Raw genomic sequence first — 12,650 nt, forward strand, 5'->3', positions numbered from 1 at the left:
TCAAAATAAAGAGCTCAGTGACTATGCCCTGGGATGACACCAGGCACACAACCCAAACCCTTCCCAGAGCACAGTCTTGGCCAGTGCCTCGGTCCCTGGTAACTCCTGACTCCATCGGGGAGCAGAACCTCCATGTAACAGCATCTGGGCAGCAAGAGACCCTTTGGGGCTCAGCTGGTGCTGACCTCCTGTGGGCTCCTCGCAGCTCCCCACGGGTTTAGCAGTACTGTCTGAGTCTCCTGTGTGTCCTTGGATCATGGGGCTTTGCAGACGTAGCCCAGGAGAGCAAAGTATTTGGGGGGGGGGGGTGGAGGAGGGAGAGATCCTCTTTTTAGCAAGAAGGATGATAGAAGGGAGGGTTGGGAATTTGGAGAAGCCCAAATCATGTAACCCACTGTGAGCCCAGAACATGCCATCATGGAGGGAGCTTCATCAGAGCTTTGACATGCCCAGCCTGCCTCAGGAGCTCTGCAAAGGGACCTTGGGGCATCATTCCAGGAGTTCAGGGACCCCTGGAGATGTAGAGTGGGCAGGAGTTTAGGGACCCCTGTAGATGTAGGGTGGGCAGGAGTTTAGGGACCCCTGTAGATGTAGGGTGGGCAGGAGTTCAGGGACCCCTGTAGATGTAGGGTGGGCAGGAGTTTAGGGACCCCTGTAGATGTAGGGTGGGCAGGAGTTCAGGGACCCCTGTAGATGTAGGGTGGGCAGGAGTTCAGGGACCCCTCCAGATGTAGGGTGGGCAGGAGTTCAGGGACCCCTGCAGATGTAGAGTGGGCAGGAGTTCAGGGACCCCTGCAGATGTAGGGTGGGCAGGAGTTCAGGGACCCCTGCAGATGTAGGGTGGGTAGGCTTGGGTGGAAGCCTGCACTTGGGCTCTGATTGCCCTCTCTCAGCAGTTCCCATTGCACAGACCCCAGATGACACTCCAGTGTCACTCTGCCCCCTCCTCTGCTCAAACTGCCCCTGTGTCTGGTACCTAAGCCATTTCTCTCCCATGGACATTTCTAGATTGCATGGAGGGTGAGGAACCCCTCCTGGCTTTCATTGTCATCCTGTGAGCCTGCAGCAGGTGGCAGATGCCTTCCTGAGCTCCACCACAGGCTATGGGGGTCAGGAGGAGCTGATGTTCGCTTCAGATCACGGGGAGCCAGGAGAACAGGGTTCAGATGGAGCCAGGACTCTTCTCATAAGATGTCAAAAGACAGGAGAGGATTTGACTGGCATGTTAAGAGAAAATGCTTGATGTCAAATAAAGGACGCTGGGGCTCTGCAGGTAGCTACGTCAGGTAGAGTGCTTGCCTAGTATAAACAAAACCCTGGGTATGGTGGTGCATGCCTGAAATCCTAGAACTCGGAAAGTGGAGGTGGGAGATCGGTTTAGTTCAAAGTCATCCTTTGCTACATAGTGAGCTTGGGGCAAGCCTGGGCTACACGAGAACCTGTGTCAAAAGCAAAACAAAAGGGCCACTAATTGCACAGTCCCCGTGGAACATTTCTTGCTAGTCTTCATGGCTTCATTATATGTATCCATTTTATAAAGGCCCAGAGTGATGTAAGTAACGACTATTTCTTACCTACTCACTGTACTTTGAGCACCTGCCAGCAACTGTCCAACTCACTTCATTTGGCCTTTATGGCTACTACAAAGGGAGACCCAAAAGGATAGGTGAGTGTCTCAGGGTTGCAGCTAGAAAATATTGACTCGTTTTAAGGTGGTTCTACCAAGGAGAGAACCCCTTGGGATGTCTCTACCCCAGAGCAGTTAGCTGCAATCCTATGGACTTGGAAATGAAGCATAACAACCTGGACCTGAAGGGTGGGCGGACATCTAACAGCATAGGACCCCCAGACTGGGAAGCTAGTACAGGGGAGAGAGGCAAGAAGTCCCGAGGGGGTCGCAGGGGAGGCATGGGGGAGGGTCAAGATGGTAACTCAGGGTGGTGGTTGGTACCGCCGTTCAGTTTGGACGGGGAGGGCTGACGGGGAGCTACTGTGAGTTCTGAAGCAAGGACAGACGAAAGCGGTGTTGGAGTATTGGTTCAAGCAACAGGAATTCAAGGGCAGGAAAGAGACTAGAGAAAAGGAGGCCAAGACGTGGTCAAGCCAGAAAAAATAAACTAGAAAGAAACATAGGACGGTGCTGAGGCCCAGGGAGCGGACACTCCGATAAGTGGTAATTGTAACCATCCGTGTGCCTTTTTTTCACCAAGCTGCTGTGCATACATCATCTCATTCCATTTAATCCTATGAAGTAATCACGGCTGATCCTGATTGCCGAGCCCTGTTCAGTGCCAGATACTCCGTGCACGGCTCTCACAGCCCTGTCAACAGCCACAGAGGTAGTTTTTAGCATCCTTTCCTCTCTGCCATCGTGCTGGAGACTCAGAGAGGTTAAAGAACTTACCTAAGACTGCAGAGCAGGTCCATCTGGCTCCACTGTGTAGGTTTGACCCATTGTTCTGGACTTCTCAGATCTGAGGCTCAGAGAGACCCGGAGATACCGCAGGAGCCCAGCAAGGGTCTTGGATCCCTCCATTCCATTCTGGAACCAGATGGACCCCTCGTCCTGTCAAAACCCACTGCATACATGAGCCTGGGGGATTGGACGCCATGAATGCTCTCACTCTACTGGGGCCTCAGAGCCCCATGCCTGCTGGTCCCTGTGTCCTGTGGGCCCCTCCTAGAGGCAACTGAGGTGGTCTGGAAAGCAGGCAGGCCTGAGAAAGGAGACACACTTCAGACCAGCATTGGCGCTCCTAAGTGAGGGACGGGGATACCTTCCCAGGTTTCAGGCTTACGTGGGAAAAAGGCCTCAGGGATATAAGACATATGGTAGGCAAGGCTGGGCCAGGTGGCAGAGCTGGTCAATGGATAAGTGGGGGGAAGGGACAGCCTGGGCCTCGTCTGGAACTAAGCAGGGCTGCATCGCTACTTGGAATGTATACACTAAGAGGTGTCGGCCCACACAGCCATCAGGTTCCACGAAGGAGCACTCGCTGGTCTTTCCATTGGCTCTTCTGGCTGCAGGATGGGGATTCTGGAACCTTCGGGGGCCAGCAGCAGGTAGGTGGATCTCAGATGTCTTCTCAGCTCTTGGGGAGCTGGCCAAGTGGACAAGGCACACCTAGCCAGCTGTCGGTCTCCACAAACATCTGTTCACTCCTAGCATGTCAGAGGCAGGCTGAACCCAAGGAGGAAGCTCAGAGTGGCAAATTCCAGAAGACACCAGAAGTCCCTCAAGGACCTGCCCCAAGAGACAGGTGGCTGATATCAGCATCTCTAAAATGTCCCCGAGGTAAACGGAGCCCCTTTAGAGGCCAGAGTGGTTGAAGTCAGTCTTAGTTACATTGCCTCTCTGAGCAATGTTGGGGCCTTGAGCCTGCTTGGTTTGGTTTTGTTCTGCTTTATTGTTTTATTTTAAATATCATCTTATGCATTTCAGACTGGTTTCAAACTCCATATGTAGCCAAGGATGACCCTTGAACTCCTAATCTTCCTGCCTCTATCTGCTGGGATTATAGTCATGCACCACCACACCCAGTTTATAGTAGGCTGGGATCGAACTCAGGGCCTTGTACAGCTAGGCAAGCTCTCTACCAACTGAGCTATATTCCCAACCCCCAGGACTTTTATATTTCTCCCTTTCCCCCTGTTTTTTTCTCCCTCTATCTCCTTTTCTTTCATGTGCACTGGTGTTTGCATGCATGTCTCTGTGAGGGTGTTGGATCCCCTGGAATTGGAGTTACAGACAGTTGTGACCTGCCATGTGGGTGCTGAGACTTGAACCTGGGTCCTCTGGAAGAGCAGCCAGTGCTCTTAACTGCTGAGCCATCTCTCCAGCCCTCCCCGTTCTTTATTATTATTATTATTATTATTATTATTATTATTATTATTATTATTATTAATTTCAAGTTAGCAATTGGTATTTCAATTTGAGAATCTCATACATAGAAATTAGATTTCTAGTCTCCCCCTGCCCCAACAAATTGGAAGGCGTGGTGACAGGAGGCTGGTGCGCAGTCTCAGACAGGGCTCTCAACTCTACTGTCCCTCAGAGTCTTTTATCTTAGCTGGCCCTATCCCATGAGAGTCTGAGACTGGAACTGGTGTTTTATGGGAGGCTTTGCATGGGGAGGAGGGTCTCCTGAAGAACACGGACTTGCAGGGGTGAAGGGTGAGGGTGTGTGTGCATGCTTGAAAAAGGGACAGAGACAGAGGGATGATTAGGGATGGGACAGAGGTAACTCCATTTCAGTGGGACCTGGGGACCTCACCTGCAGAGACTGAGATTCCTACCTCCTACCCTAGGACAGGAATGGTGTGGCCTCAGAGGGACAAGGACAAAGCCTTTTTATGGGAGTCACAACTGTCCCCAAAGCACCGAGTAAGTGGGAGAGGAGGGTATGTCTTTCTTGGGTGTCCTCTGGCAGAGGGCAGCTTCAGTCTCCAGGTCCACAGTAAGGAGGGAATCCTATCAGGAGCACGGGAAAGCTTCCTAAGACCCCGAGAAGACCAGATGATGACCCCAGCTTCCCACTCTGGTCCCCTTGTTGCCAAGGGCTGCCTCCCTGGCAAAGCCAGAGCCACATGGGTTTCCTGTAGTCACAGAAAGTCAAGCCTCACTCTGAAAAATGGCCAGGCCCCTGAAGTTGGCTATGGAAAGCAAGAGGCTCCCCCAAGGCTGACAGGGACCTCTCCTCTGACCAGAGATTGACAGTCCCATAGTTTCTGAGAGCTGCCTAGAGAAGCTCTTGCAGGGTGTGGGGGGAGGTGTTGTGTTGTCCCATGTCTCAGGAGCAGCTCTGTGGCCTTGAGTCAAGAGGGACCTTGGTGACAGGCTTCAGGATGGGAGCTGATGATGGAAGAGCCCTTGATGTCGTCCCTCCTGGTCCATGAACTCAGACAAGTTAATTCAGCTCCAGAGCAGTTTCTTCCTGGGCTGCGTGGTGAGCTTTAGAGAGTACAACCCACGGAAGCCAGTATTTGCTTTATTGATTACTGGCCCTGAACCAGGCAGGAAGTCTCTGTCAGACCAACATCTGCTCCTTAAGAAAAATGGCATGCTGGTGCCTGGGGGCTGAGTCCTGAGCTGGGGGGTGTGATTCTGGGGCCTCCAGAGGACTGGTACCCAAAAGGGTCCACAGGCATTGGAGAGCCCTGAGGCCCCATGGGCTGGACTGTTCCTGCTGCCCACACACTACACGGGGCCTGAAAGAGGCCGAAGAGATGGGGAGCATCCGGTTAGGGTATTTCTAGGCAAGGCACCAGGCCTCAGACACCAGCAGTGCCTGGTCCAGACCTGGTCCTAGATGGTGAAATATTTGGAAATGATTAGGAGGTGTGGCCTTGTTGGAGGGGGGTGTGTCACAGGGGCGGGGCTTAAGGTTTCCAAAGAATCATGCCATGCCTAGAGTGCTCTCTACGCCTAGTGCTTGTGGATCAAGATGTGAGCTCTCAGCTGCTGCTCTAGCTGCCTGTCACCATGCCCTAGCTCTACCACTATAGACTCCAACCCTCTGAAACTGTAAGCCCAATTAAATGCCTTTTTAAAATAAGTTGACTCGGTCATTGTGTTTTAACACAGCAATAGCAAAGTGACTAACACAAGCCCTTGTTGACTTTCTGCTCCAGCAGAGTGTGGAGTCAGCAAATGAGTCTAGGACTCTCCATCCCTCCCAGACTGGAGGGGTTGTGCATGCAAGATTATGGGACGTCTGTTCTGATCAAGTTGACATGGACCACCTTTCTCCTTCGATTAGGTACTTTATCATCCCCCTGAGGAAAAGCAGGTGCCACTGAGTTGTCTGGGCCTGAGGTGTCCCCACCACTGGTATGGGAAGGCAAACTGAACATAAGGTCAACTCGCAAACAACAGATGAAGGGCTATGTCTGGACTATAGAATGGAGATATGTGCTAGCAACAATTCCACCATGATTGCAAAGTTCTTTCTCCTAACAAACCTCATTCCTGAAAGGTTAAGTGTGTGTCAGCTTCTCCTGCTCAGTCTGATTCATATATATGGTTTTTTGAGACAGGGTTTCTCTGTGTAGTTTTGGTGCCTGTCCTGGATCCCACTCTGGAGACCAGGCTGGCCTCGAACTCACAGAGATCCATCTGGCTCTGCCTCCCAAGTGCTGGGATTAAAGGCATGTGCCACCACCGCCTGGCCCTGATTCTTATATTTAACACACATGAGGACATTAACACCATGTTTGGCCATGGCCAGCTCCAGCTGTTGGTCCAGTGCAGGCAGGGTGGGATACTGTGGAGGGACCAGAGCTGGCTGTCTATCTTCCCTGCTTAGGTGGATGCTGTCCCCTGGGATGCGCCTGTTCAGCCCCTGGTAACCCTCAGTCTCCCTGAGATCCAAACATGATACTGTCCCCTGTAGCATGAATCTTGAAAATTCTTATTACTAAAATCAAACCTGAGGCCAGTTATTGGGGTAAATGCTGGAAGATCAGAGAGACAGAACAAGCCACAGCTAACCTTACCCGGCCAATTTCTCAGCTGATCTTGTTTCCTCAGACTAGAAGCCTCTGTGTCCTCATATCTGAAAGGCTCTCAGCTGAACTGAAAGCTTAACCAGCCAAATGCTTCTGGTTTCTGGTCCTCACGCCTTATATATCTTTCTGCCTTCTACCATCACTCCCTGGGATTAAAGGCTCACTTTCTGGGATTAAAGGCGTGAGTCACCATGCTTGGCTGTATCCTTGAACAGATGGATTTCTGCCTCTGGAATGCTAGGATTAAAGGTGTGTGCTACCACTGCCTATCCTAAGTATCTAGTGGCTTTTCTGTTCTCTGACCCCAGATAAGTTTACTAGGGTACACAATATTTTGGGGAACACAATACCACTACAGTCCCCAGTCCATGCATGTCTTTCCACCTCCCCCAGGCCTTTGAAGTGCCCTGTGGCTTTGACTCCACCCTGTGACTTCTCTGCTCTCCCCTTCTGAGTTCTCCCCAGTGGACACACTCACAGGACCTGGAGGGGCTGGACTGAGCCGGGTTCAGCAGGGTAGGTGGAAGAAGGTCACAGATTGTTGTCAGGTTCTGGGCAACCAGAAGACACTTAGTCCTCTGCCGGTGTCATGAGGAAGAGAGCTTAGTCCGGAGCACAAATGGCACGTGCCAGCCAACGTCATCATTGTCAACATTGTCATTGCTGTTGTTGTTACAGCTCTAGGCTAGCTCTGCCATTTCACTACATCAACCATCTCATCTCAGCCTCCATGCCTGTAAGACAACGATGACAACCGTGTCACCCTCCTGGGGTTATTTCGAGACCCAGACAAAATAATGGATATGAAACTCCTTTGGAAAAATATGAGTAAGTCCATACTATTGTTCAGATCTTCTCCAGCTGCCTGAGACGTCACACACAATTCCCCTGTGAGGATGTGACTGTCACTATCCTTTGTGGGAACTCAAGTGTGAGCTTCACAGTTTACTCTTGAGCTCAAGGAAAATTCTTACAAGTTCATCCTTTTGACCAAGACCAGCAAACAAACAAACAAACAAAAAACCAAGTTTCCAGAAAAATAAAGCTGGAATTCGGAAGTTGGAGCATCAGTAGGAGAATGTACCAAATTTGTGCTAATTTTTCAGAAGACTGAGACACTAGCCAGCTTGGATGTGCACACCTGTGATATCAGGGCTCCTGAGGCCGAGCTGGGTAGAAAACTACAACCTGAGGCCAGCCTGGTCTACATAATGAGTTCTAGGCTAGCTGTCTCAAAAAAAAAAAAAAAAAAAAAAACACAAAAAATCCCACCCAAACTAAACCAACTTTAAGAGTTGGGTAACACATAACCAAAGCACAATAAATTCTGTCTTTGTGTAAAAATCGATTGCTATGGGGAGGGGCTCCAGAGCCTCCACCACAGCTAAGTAGCCACTGACAGTTGGTGGTCTCTGGGGCAGAATCAGTTTTCTGTTGAAGTGTGGGTGTGCTGGTTGGGTTCTGTCAACTTGACACAAACTTAGACATATCTGAGAAGAGAGTATCTTAACTGAGAAAATGCCTCTCTAAGTTTAGAGACCCACAGAGGTTTCCTAGTGAGAGCTTAGAGTCTGAGAATCTGAGCTTGCTTTACCCAGCAGGACTGTATAAGGGGATGATTTGACCACAGGCGTGGTTACCAGGTGTTTGGAAGTCTACACTTGGCTGTGCTGTGTGCTTTGATCTAGCAAGGGGGTGGTCTTTTGCCCTGCCCCTTGGCATTGTTATAAAAAGCCCTTTTGACGAGGAAGAGGGGACCATTGGGTTTTGATCCAGGTTCTCTTGAAGCTGTCCTGTGTTTCTGTCTTTCTCCTCTGCGCTATCTTTCTATCTAAAAGTTTCTTATCCCTCTCTCCTCCTCATAGGAACCCTGGAAAAGGTGGGAGCTGGCCTCCCACACCTAAAATTGCCCTGCAGGCAAGTCGATAGCTCATGTTCTTGATTAATGATTGATATGGAAGAGCCACGCTAATTGTGGGTAGTGTCATCCATGGTTAGATGGTTCTGGGTGGAATATGAAAGCAGGCTGGGCAAGCTAGTAAGCAGCGTTCCTCCATAGCTCTGCTTCAGTCCCGCCTTCATGTTTCTGTCTTGACTTCTTCCCTGCCTTGGCTTCCCTCAGTGGACTGTGGCCTGTGATATGTGAGTCAAATAAACCCTTTCTTCCCCAACACTACGACTTTTGGTCGTAGTGTTTTATCACAGCAATAGAAACCCTAAGACAGGGCATGACAGATGTCCCATTTAGAGCTGAGTAATCCAGACTCTTAGTCTCTGGAGAGTGACCTATAGTGGAATATGAAGAGTCTAGCCCCTTGATAGCCCTCTCCCGGGGTCTGGGAAGAATATAAGACCAGCTGAATATCTACTCTTTGATAATAATAAAAGAATCTAAGTACACAAAACTCTTTAGTCCATACACCTTGTTCTTCTGAGTCAGTTCTCTCTCTACACAGCTTCTTTTCTGCCCTCATGCCTAGCTCCTCTCTGTCCCTTCTCTTCCTGTCCTCTCATAGCCCTAACTAAGCTCTTCTGCTTTCAATCTCATCTTCATCCTCCGTTTCCCCATCTCTCATCTCTCCTTCCTCTCCTACTCTCCTGACCTGACTCAAATCCACCTACAATCTGCAAAACCTTTTCCTTGCTCCTTGCTCCTCTGGCCGATCCACTCTCACCCTAACCAGGAATCGGGAATTCTGCTCCAGTCTTCACTCCACCTGGTTATGCAAAAAAAGGCTTTTGTCCTTCGTCAATAGCTCTACAATGCACTAGGTCTGTGAGAGAGAGGGATGCTCTGAGCTTCATTTGCACAGGAAACAAAGCTATGCATCTACATGTCCACCTGTCTCCTAGGCTTAGGAGGCAGGCATTGTCTCTGTAGGGGTGTTACCTAGTACAGATCAGCAGTAGGTCCGAGAGGCTCATACTGTTTGTCATTATGGCCTAGGAGTTATAGGTGTACAAGAAACTGATAGTAGGAAACAGCTGATATATTAAAGCTGAATAACATCAAGTATTCCTTGATATTTGACTTCTCCTCCAGAAGAATTCCTTGATCTTTCTAGGTATAGCTTTATCATCTACAGCTGAATCTCTATTTCATATTCTTGCAGCCTGCAGCAGTGACTGGTTGTGGCTCCCTTTATCACCTTTTACTGCAAAAAGAAACCTTTTTGATGACAGTTGAAAAATGCCCCAGTCTGTGGGCCAAGAACTTAGGTGGTAATTTATTATTATGTTCATTTGGGAATAAATGTATTCATTCTCATCTATGACTTAGGCAGTCACGAGACTTTGGCCCCAGTTAGCAGTACCAGGTATGAGACAATGCCCCTACCAGACTGGTCTGTGAGCAAGTCAGCAGTGAATTTTCTTGATAGGTGATTGACATGGTAGGGCCCAGCTCACTGTGAGTAGTGCCACCCATGGGTAGGTAGTTCCAAGTTGTATAAGAAAGCAGACCCAGCAAGCCATGGGGAAGCAGCACTCTTCTGTGGCTTCTGTTTCAGTTTCTGCCCCCAGGCTCTTGTCTTGTATGGTGATATTTTATTTGTGCTGAAATGTGATTTTATTTGTACGTTAATAAATAAAATTGTCTGGGGATCAGAGCTAATAGCAAACCATTTAGCAGAAGTCTGGCAGTGGTAGCACACGCCCTTAATCCCGATCACATGACAAGCAGATCTCTGTGTGTTCAAGGACACAGCCAGCATGGAGACACACGCCTTTAATCTTAATACCAACCATAGAGACCTGGAGGTCTGTATAGGCAGGCAGTGACGAGGAGGTCATGTGGTTGGGTTTACAACCAATGAGAAGGCAGAACAGAAAGTCAATAAAAAGACAGACACACAGGAAGTAGGTCTCTTTCTGAGGGGAAGGACAGCAGCAGCAGCGAGGGGTAAGAAGGCGGTCTTGGTCTCAGCTCCTGGCTCTGCTCTCTGATCTCTTGGGCTTTTAACTCTGCATTTGGCTCTGTGTTTCTTATTTAATAAAACCGTTCAGAATTACATCTACTGTCTTGAGTTCCTGCTCTGACTCCTTTCATGATGAACTGTGATGTGGATTGTATAATCCAGACAAACCCTTTGCTCCTCATGTTGCCTTTGGTCATAGTGTTTCATCACAGCAATAGAAACTCAAGCTAGAGTTATTTTAGAAGAGAGAACTTCAATTGAGAAAGTGTCCCTACAGGTAAGCCTGTGGTGCATATTCTTGATGGATGATTGCTATAGTAAGGCCCACCTCACTGTGAGTGGTGCCATCCATGGGCATGTCACCGACCTCTTCCTGGAGTTGCTTGTCCTCCTCCTTGGCTGAAATGTCTCTTCTAGTCTCCTTTGTAGAGTTGGCTTAGTCATTTTAGATTCCTTTCATCTGTTTTGACTACAGAAAGTTTTAGCTTCTCCAATTAAAAGTTTTTTTTTTAAAAAAAGATTTATTGATTTATTTAATGTGTATGGAGGTTTTGTCTGTATGTTTATGTCTGTGCACCATGTGCATGCCTGGTGCCCAAGGAGATTAGAAGAGGGCGTCACTGGAGTCATAGATTGTGGTGAGCATTGGGTCCTCTGAAACAGTGACAGGTGCTCTTAACCACTGAGCCAACTTCCCAGCCCCCTCCTTCAATTCTAATAGATAGTTTGGCTGGGCATAAAAGTCTGATTTTTACAGTTGTGGTCTTTCATAACCAAGAATACATTCCTAGGCCATTCTGGCTTTAAAGTTTTCTGTTGAATATTCAGATGTTATTCTAATGAGCTCGTGTTTATAAGTGACTGGAACTTTCTCTTTTGCAGCTTTCCGTACTCTTTCTCCCTTCTGTCTTTTTGATATTTTAATTATATTATGTCAAAGGGAGTTACTTTTTGGTCCTGTCTATTTGATGTTCTGTAGGTTTCTTACTCTTGGATAGGCATCCCTTTCTCTAGATTTAGAAATTCTCCTTCTATGACTTTATTGAAGATATTCTGTATGTCTTCACCACAATATTCTCCTTCTTTTATGTTCCTTAACTCAGAGGTTGGGTCTTTTCATGATATTCTAAAACTCTCTCCTGTTCCATTTACACATTAAAATTTTTTTCATTGACCTTTATTAAGTGATCCAATTTCTCTAGTTTATCTCCCATTCTTGCCTCCCTGCTTTCAACATGATCTGTTCTGTTGGTGAGGCTTTTCACTGAGGCTTTTGCTTAGCATTAGCATATGGAGCTCCTAAAGAATTAATAAAAACATTATATTTTTTAAAAGATGGATTGATAGGATGGTTTGCATCTATGATCCCAGAACTTGGGCAGTAGAGACAGGAGGATCAGGAGTTCAAGGCCATCCTTGGCTGCACAGGGAGTTTGAGGCAGCCTGGGCTACATGAGATCCTGTTTCAAAAAAAAAACAGTAAAAAAAAGATGGATGAAAAATATTGATACAAAGCAAACACTGTCTTCTGAGCCCCATTCTGTGCTCCTCTTAAAGACTGCCGTTCCTGTTGAGAGTTCAACAGCTAGTTTAGGAGATGTCACTGAAGGGGAAAAGTGGCTCTGGAATTCTGGAGGAGGAGGGGAAGGAGGTGCAGGCTCCAGGAGGGACAGGGCTGACAAGAAGGCTCCGGGCCACAAAGGTGGTGGCAATGTAGTAAAGGTCAGACACATTCTATGTGGAAAACATGGCAAAATCATGGAAGCCATGGAACATTAAGGTCTGGAATGAGATTCAGTGGTGGGGCCACACAATATAGCGAAGATAAAACCAGGTAAAGGGGTGACTTGGGTTGGATGACCAGAGGGGTCCACAGTGAGACCCATCTCAAGACGCGGCATTTACCTTGCCCGTAAGTGGGTGGCTAAGCCTGTGTTTACAGATCCACCAGTTAAGACAAAGTTTGGATATCATATTGTTAGTGTAGTTGAAGGGGAAAAAAATCACAAGACAGACGAGAGAGAGAGAGAGAGAGAGAGAGAGAGAGAGAGAGAGAGAGAGAGAGAGAGAACACTTCTTTCTAAATTTTAAATTGAGGTTGAAAGTTATTTCTCCAAGATAATCTCTTTGATATTAAAAGTTAAGAGGGGGCTGGAGGGGTAGTTCAATGGCTCAGAGCACTGGCTACTCTTCCAGAGGACCTAGGTTTGATCCCCAGCACCCACA

General features: G+C 48.2%; 1 pseudogene; it reads left to right on the top strand.

Annotated features, from left to right (window-relative positions):
- The first annotated feature begins 12,021 nt into the window (after positions 1-12,021).
- LOC128114630 (peptidyl-prolyl cis-trans isomerase NIMA-interacting 4-like) lies at positions 12,022-12,422 on the top strand (annotated as a pseudogene).
- The last annotated feature ends 228 nt before the right edge of the window (positions 12,423-12,650 follow it).

The sequence above is a fragment of the Peromyscus californicus genome, unplaced genomic scaffold, assembly GCF_007827085.1.
Source record: "Peromyscus californicus insignis strain IS unplaced genomic scaffold, ASM782708v3 Scaffold_19__1_contigs__length_69161282, whole genome shotgun sequence".
NCBI classification, from domain to species: Eukaryota; Metazoa; Chordata; class Mammalia; order Rodentia; family Cricetidae; genus Peromyscus; species Peromyscus californicus.